The sequence below is a fragment of the Camelina sativa genome, chromosome 11 (genome assembly GCF_030686135.1).
Source record: "Camelina sativa cultivar CO46 ecotype springtype chromosome 11, ASM3068613v1".
NCBI classification, from domain to species: domain Eukaryota; kingdom Viridiplantae; phylum Streptophyta; class Magnoliopsida; order Brassicales; family Brassicaceae; genus Camelina; species Camelina sativa.
This window is the reverse complement of record NC_141890.1, coordinates 37,541,304-37,548,476: the sequence shown is the minus strand read 5'-3', so window position 1 is coordinate 37,548,476 and position 7,173 is coordinate 37,541,304. Positions and strand designations below refer to the sequence as shown.

The 7,173-nt window shown below is 36.6% G+C and overlaps 1 pseudogene; it reads right to left on the bottom strand.

Annotated features, from left to right (window-relative positions):
- Window positions 1–3,366: 3,366 nt before the first annotated feature.
- Window positions 3,367–6,171, bottom strand: LOC147934946 (uncharacterized; annotated as a pseudogene).
- Window positions 6,172–7,173: the final 1,002 nt, after the last annotated feature.

Genomic DNA, 7,173 nt, shown 5'->3' with positions numbered 1-7,173 from the left:
TTAAACCACCGGCATTAGAAAGTTAACTCAATTGCCTACAACTCTCATGAAGGATGCGGAAGCTGAATCGCAACAGAAGATCTTCATTTGGATCGATCTTTGAGGATCTCGTTATGAATCCGACCGAGTACTCGACCATGTGCCTGCTCGAGTGCTGTGGTCGAGTTGCCTTGCGAATCCACTTCCTGATACTTTCAGTCCTCTTGTTTAGCTCCAGAAATAACACCAAGTCCTTCCTTACCCTTTTAGAGCTCCATAACACCTAATAATACTCCAAATGCACAAAAATATGCAATGCATGCTTCTAAACATCCTAAGTGCATATTTGGACATCAATGGCTATAAAACCTAAGGAATCATTTCTATATGATGCAAAACATGAACTAAACAAGGCCTTAAATATGGTAAAATATAGTAACATCAAGTTGATAGTCAAAACCCATATTTTTGCTTGGCTTGACTTGCATTGTTCTGATCACATCTTATCTGCTAGCATAACAACCATTTGGATTGATAACCCTTGGTACTACAACTGCATAGGGAATTGATATCCAAGGTGAAAATCCTGTTATCAGTGACCTTCTGGGAAAAGATCATCGGAACTGTGCGAGTGAGGACAAAACATATGAAAAGATCATGTGGTGATTTGTAGGGATGGTAAAAAAGTCTTTAAAGCCTCCCAGACATAACAAACCGGCCGTCGGATATGGTGGGCCCATGTATTGGGAGTAGACGTAGTTCCCACTAAAGCGAGTTGGGCCCATGAACCGGAAGTAGACATAGGACCCACTAAACAAGGTGATGGTCGAACGTTACATGAATGTTCATAGTTTCAAGCTTCACCGACTAAGCTTAAGGGAGAGTGTGAGATAGACGTATATCAGCGTCCATACCCAACACCACCGTACATACACCGGATTGATCATGCGCCTAGAATACTCTAGAAGATTCCTAAAAGAGCCGTTGGTGCAATTATAATCAAGAAGACAAAGATGTCTCATCATCCTCTCTTTCCTTTTTCTTGTCCATAGGCGTATTGTATAGCATATTCCCTTTCCTTTCTTTTCTCTATTTAGTTGATTCTAGGTTATAAAGGAAGAATTATTGAATGAGAAGTTCTCTCTTTCTCTCCCAGTCTATTATGCAAACTCTCTCTTTTTCTATTGATTCGATTCTCATTATTTATTCATCAATCTCATTCAAGCACTATTTGCAAATCTAAGATTAAATGAGTATAAATATCGATTTGAATTTATATAAGATGATTATGATTTAATTTTTTAATTAAACAAAATTATATATTGGCTTGGGTTTATAAATGAGGATTTGGTGTTTAGATTTTATGATTAAATGAGATTATATGTCAGTTTAGGTTTTATACATGAGGGTTTGGGTTTGTACGGAGAATTAGAGTTTAGATTTTATAATATTAAACGAATTGATATGTCGGTTTGGGTTTACAAAGAGAATTAGAATTTATATTTTGTAATATTAAACGAGTTTATATGTTGGTTTGAGTTTACAAATGAGAACGAGAGTTTAGATTTTATAATATTAAATGAGTTAATATGTCGGTTTGGGTTTACAAATGAGAATTAACATTTAGGTTTTATAATAAGAAACGAGTTTATATGTCGGTTTGGATTTACAAAAGAGAATTAGAGTTTGGATTTTATAATATTAAATGAGTTTATATGTGAGTGTGAGTTTAAAAATGACAATTAGGGTTAATTTTATATAATAAAACGAGATTATGTGGTCGGTTTAGGTTATATTGATTCTGTTTTTTTTTCTAATTTATTTTGTTTTATTATGATTTTTTTCATTTGAAGTAAATATTTTGTTTATAGTTAGTAGTACTTGACATCTTTTTATTGGTTTATGAAAGAGGAGGTGGATAAAAGGGTGAACCCGACCAAGTATTGTACTTTTTTAATTTAACCTAAAATACCTCGTTTGATAACATATTTGTTAACGTTTTTAAGAAATTGCTAAACTGATATATGTGAATATCATATGTTATGCGAGTTTTGTTACAGTTTTATTTTGGTTTCAAAAATCTGATGTTTGATAACAAATTTATTAAATGTAAATATAGTGACAATAGATTTTTTATGTTATGAAAGTTTTTTTTTTTGCTTCCAAAACTCATATTTTTATGGAGTATTTGCAAAATACCCTTTTAACTGTACCGTTATGCAAAAATAGCTACTATTATGTGCAAAATGACTAAATTACTATTTTTAGTGATTGGTTATAACATTGACATATCTGAAATAAAATCTCTTTTTGTAGATAAGAATATCTTTCTAATAATTGGAAAATGTGTAAACTAAATTGGAGTATATTGATTGTTGTGTAACATACATAAGGGCAAAAAAGCTTAAAAATACCCCATCTATTTTTTCTTTGGAAGTTTAATACCTGGACTTTTTCGGTTGGAAGTTTAATACCTGGTATATTTTTTATTGTTCAATAAAACATTGGTTTATATTTTTCTTGGTTGATTAGGATCCCGTGGTTAACATCCGTTAAGGGTTGTGACAAAACCACTAACTATGGTTAAAAATTAATAGCACGTGGTTAATTGAACCCACTGCAAGACATTGTTGCCCTTCACTCTTGTTTTTCCCTAAATCTCGAACCCCCTTAATAGAGAAACCTAACTCAATTTTTTCTTCCTCTTCTCTTCCTGGGTTAATCGTAAGAATGATGAGCCAAAGTCCAGGGTCTGATGCAAATTCGAGTTGGATTTGGGGTCCTCTTTGCTGCAATTGTGGTAAAGCTACGACGCTTGCAAAGTCTTGGACAAATGAGAATCCGGGTAGAAAATTCGTCAAGTGTGTTGTTCATGGTTTTGTAAAGTGGGCAGATGAAGAAAAGCCATACGGTTGGCAGAAGGTAAGTTTACTGGAGGCTGAGAGAATCTCTGAAGGCAATGAATGTGACTGGTTCCACTGCTCTCTCCCAGGATTTAGCGAACAAACACGAAGAAGAGAAGAAGAAGCTTGAAAGTGAAGTGATGGCTGATAGTGAGAGGGCAAAAATGCTTAGGCAGTTTATCTTTTTGTCTTGGGGAGGTTTCATTGTGGTTATTGCCATGATCCTTGTAATGGGAAAGATTTAGCTTAGTTTCTTTTGTTTTTAAGTGTATTGTGTTATGAAATATGAACTCCTATGTTATAAGTTGCTATTGTATGTTTGAAATGAAAATATCCTAATTTCATTGATCCAAAAGAGTCATTTTGTTACAAAGATCCAACATCCCAAAAAACAAAAAAGGATCTGACCATAAGAAAGGGGCCAAAACATAGTTAACATCCTACATTGATCCTAGATAGCAACAAAAGGTAGACAAATAATATTCTACTTCTTGTCAGGTTGCCAAACATCAAACACCTTATCATTCAAAGGAGACATAAAAAGCGCAGGCGGTCTAGGAGGTTCATCGGACCCTTTACTACGTCCCTTGCCACAATCCTTGCCTTCTCCATTTTTACGACCATGAGGCCGTCCACGAGCACGTCCTTTTGTAGTTATGTTACCTGGATCACTAGTGGTAGCTGGAGCACTTGAATGTTGTGGAACTTGTTGTTGTTGCGTTGATTGGCTTTGAGCGATAGGTGGTGTTGATTGGGTTTGCGCTCTATGCCACCTCTTTGGTGCATTGTCGATGCTCCAAGGATCATCATTATCCTATCACAAATCTGATGTGTTAAACTTGCAATTACTATTTGATATCATATATTTAAAATAGAAGGTCAAATTGCTTACCAGACTTTCCCTCGGTCTTCGTCTCTTGCGTGTAGGTCCTAATTGCACAGCTTGGTTTTTGCAGGTTCCCTTATTGTGACCTATTTGTTTACAATTGCTGCAGGTCACAGATTTGCCTTCACGAGTGAGCTTGGTCGGATTACTTGATGATTCACATGGCTCTTTTATCCTATCAAACTTTTTTGGACGCCCTCGCTTTTTCCTCTTATCAGGCACTTCAATTTGCCCTTTGCCTGTTCTCCTCCATAATCTTTCCCCATTGACAGGATCGATGTTATCCTTGTAAGTAGCTTGCCAGACAGTTGTTTGTAAACATCTATCAATATAGCTACAAAATAAAACATTCCATCAGTTCATAATGTATGAGACAATGAAGTAATGATCCGAAATAATGAGTTAAACTTACTCTTCTGGATCGCGGTTATGTCCATTGATAACATAAAAGGCATGCGGACAGGAAATGCCTGTGAGATTCCACTAGTTGCAAGCACATTCTCTATGGAGGAGATTGACACAGAAACGGCCACTTCCCTCTAAGACCTCGTCTTTGTGCTCACCACTTCTGAGGACTGAACAAAACTTGGAAGATCTACGATTTGCTTCTAGTATTAGCAATACCTTTGGTGGAAACCGACCTTTACATTTTTGTGTATTTGCAGCTAGCTTACTATTACGCTTCATTGCTATTCTTCTGACTTCCTCGAGCATGTTTATCACCGGCAATTTCCTAGCATCTTTAATTGTCCTGTTGAAACTCTCAGAAAGGTTGTTGCAAACATCCTCACAGCTAGAGTGATAACTGAAGAAGGCTCTGCACCATGTCTTGGGATCTGTTTTCAGCAAATCCTCACAAGCAAGTGGATCATATTTTCTCAAAGTTGCAATGTTATACATGTAGTCCCCTTCTGTTCCACTGTATGCAATAGCCCAGAAGAAACCTTCATGAGCATAATCACCGTGTATCTTCCTCCAGTTGGCAAATATGTGTCGAGCACAATGCCTATGTTCCGCTTTTGGAAGCAACGCACCAACAACATTGATCAAACCCTTCTGCTTATCAGACATAATAGTAAGGCCATCCCCTAACTCCAAAAGCAAATCCTTCTTCAACTTCTCAACGAACCAAGTCCATGATTCATTGTCTTCCACTCTAACTATTCCCCAAGCAATAGGATAAATTATGTTGTCTGCATCCTTACCAACAGCCGCGAGAATCTCACCCTTCAATTCCCATTTCAAAAAAGCTCCATCCAGTCCAATAATAGGCCGACAACAAATATAGAATTTATCAAACTGTTGCTTGCCATTAGCTTGAGGAATGGTGACAATCTCAGTGGTGGTGCCCTCATTAGACCTCCGAAGCTCACATTCATAATCCCACAGTTTTGCAAACTGTTGCCTCTGAGTTTCCATCACCAAATTAAACGCAATCCTCCTTGCTTTCTGACATAGCCACTTAGACACATAAATCGTGTACCTCATGTAGATCTCATCTTTAATGTCTGTCCATCTCAAATCCGGCCTTCATCTTGCTTCATCTCTGAATAATCTTCCAATAACGCCCTGTTTCAACTTTCTAGCTTTACCACTAACAGCATGATTATGACCATCAACATATGTTCTCACCATCCATTTACCTATGCACTTCTCCACAGAACAATGAATCTTCCAAGGGCAATTCTTATGGCTGCATACTGCCGCTAGTTGTGTCTGACCCCATTTACACAACTTCACATCATAATTCATCTTCAATACATACCTCAGTAGCTGATCCTTGAAATCGTCTCCACTATGAAATGTCTGCTTCAACCACAAGTAAGGTTCTTTTTCTTTGGCGTAGTTGGCTCTTGATATCTTTTTCTCATGGCGTTCAAACGTTTCCCATTCTTCGTCTGTGTCCATGAGAGGCTCAAGACGCTTAGCATCCATGCATTGTCTCTCAAGTTCTTCATACTCTTCGGCTTCACGAGCAACATTCTCTTCAGCTTCACGAAATGCTTCTGCTTCTGCTTGTCGCAAAGCTTCTTCTCCAGATTGGTTATTAGCCTCACCCTCACCTTCTAATTCTCTATTAATCTCTTCATAAAAGGCACTAAAAAGAGGATCACCATTACCTACTTCCTCTATCACATCATCTCCCTCATCTTGTACTCTTGGTTCTTCAGCATCCTCAGTAGCTTTATCTTCGTCTGACTACGCATCCTCTTCAACGTCACACTGCTCAACAGTCTGAGACAGTGGAAATGGTGGAGGTTCAGACATACTTTGATGGATGTATACATCGACTTCCCCACCAATCCAAGCTTCACTACACAGCTGTATAATCCCAGCATCTTTGTTTTCTTCGATAAGTCTTGCTGAAGCTAAGTCTTCCTGTAAAAATCTCTTATTCGACATCGCCTCTGAAGTGTATATTGAGTTTCAGATTTTCGCAAGCACTGCACAATGAAAAATTAAGTGATTAGCCATGTAACTATGCTAACAAGATGATCGATTTCGATAGTAATAAGAGACAAAACCCCAACCCAGAAACAAAACGACAACAACATGACAATTACAAAACGACAATGATTCGATTACATACCTCATCTCTCCAATTCCAAAACGACAACAATTCGCATGTAATCAAACGCCCAGATTCATCAAAACCCCAGATTCATAAGAGATCCAGTGAAGAAGAGGTAGAGAAGAGGAAGAACAAAATTGAGTTAGGGTTTTCAATTTGGGGGTTTTGCAGTTTAGGTTAGAGATCGAGGCTTTTACACAATTAAAGGCAACATTGTCTTTCAGTGGGTTTAATTAACCACATGCTATTAATTTTTAACCATAGTTAGTGATTCTGTCACGACCCTTAACGGCTGTTAACCACGGGATCCTAATCAACAAAGAAAAATATAAACCAATGTTTTATTGAACAATAAAAAAATATACCAGGTATTAAACTTCCAACCGAAAAAGACCAGATATTAAACTTCCAAAAAAAAATAGATAGGGTATTTTTAAGCTTTTTCCCCATACATCTATACTAATAAAAAGTAGAAGCTATAAGCTCCTAAGGCCGTCCACATAGGATTTTAAACAACCAATAGAAATTTGACATATAATTTATTAATATTTTATACAATTTCCAGAATTTTCTATATTAAGAATTATTTTAAACAACCTATCATGATTTGACATGTCATTCATTAACATTTTTTATATTTACAGAAGTTTTTACAAAAAGGAAAATTTTAAATTTATGGAAATAAAAAAACTAAGCACAATATCCCACATCGGCTAGAAATTTTTTAGACAATGGTTCAGAACCAGTATAAATAAGATTAATATGCTTCCAACAACGAATAATCAGGAAAGCTTGATTTATCAGGCGTCCAAGTTTAAAAGTTTTATTTGGTT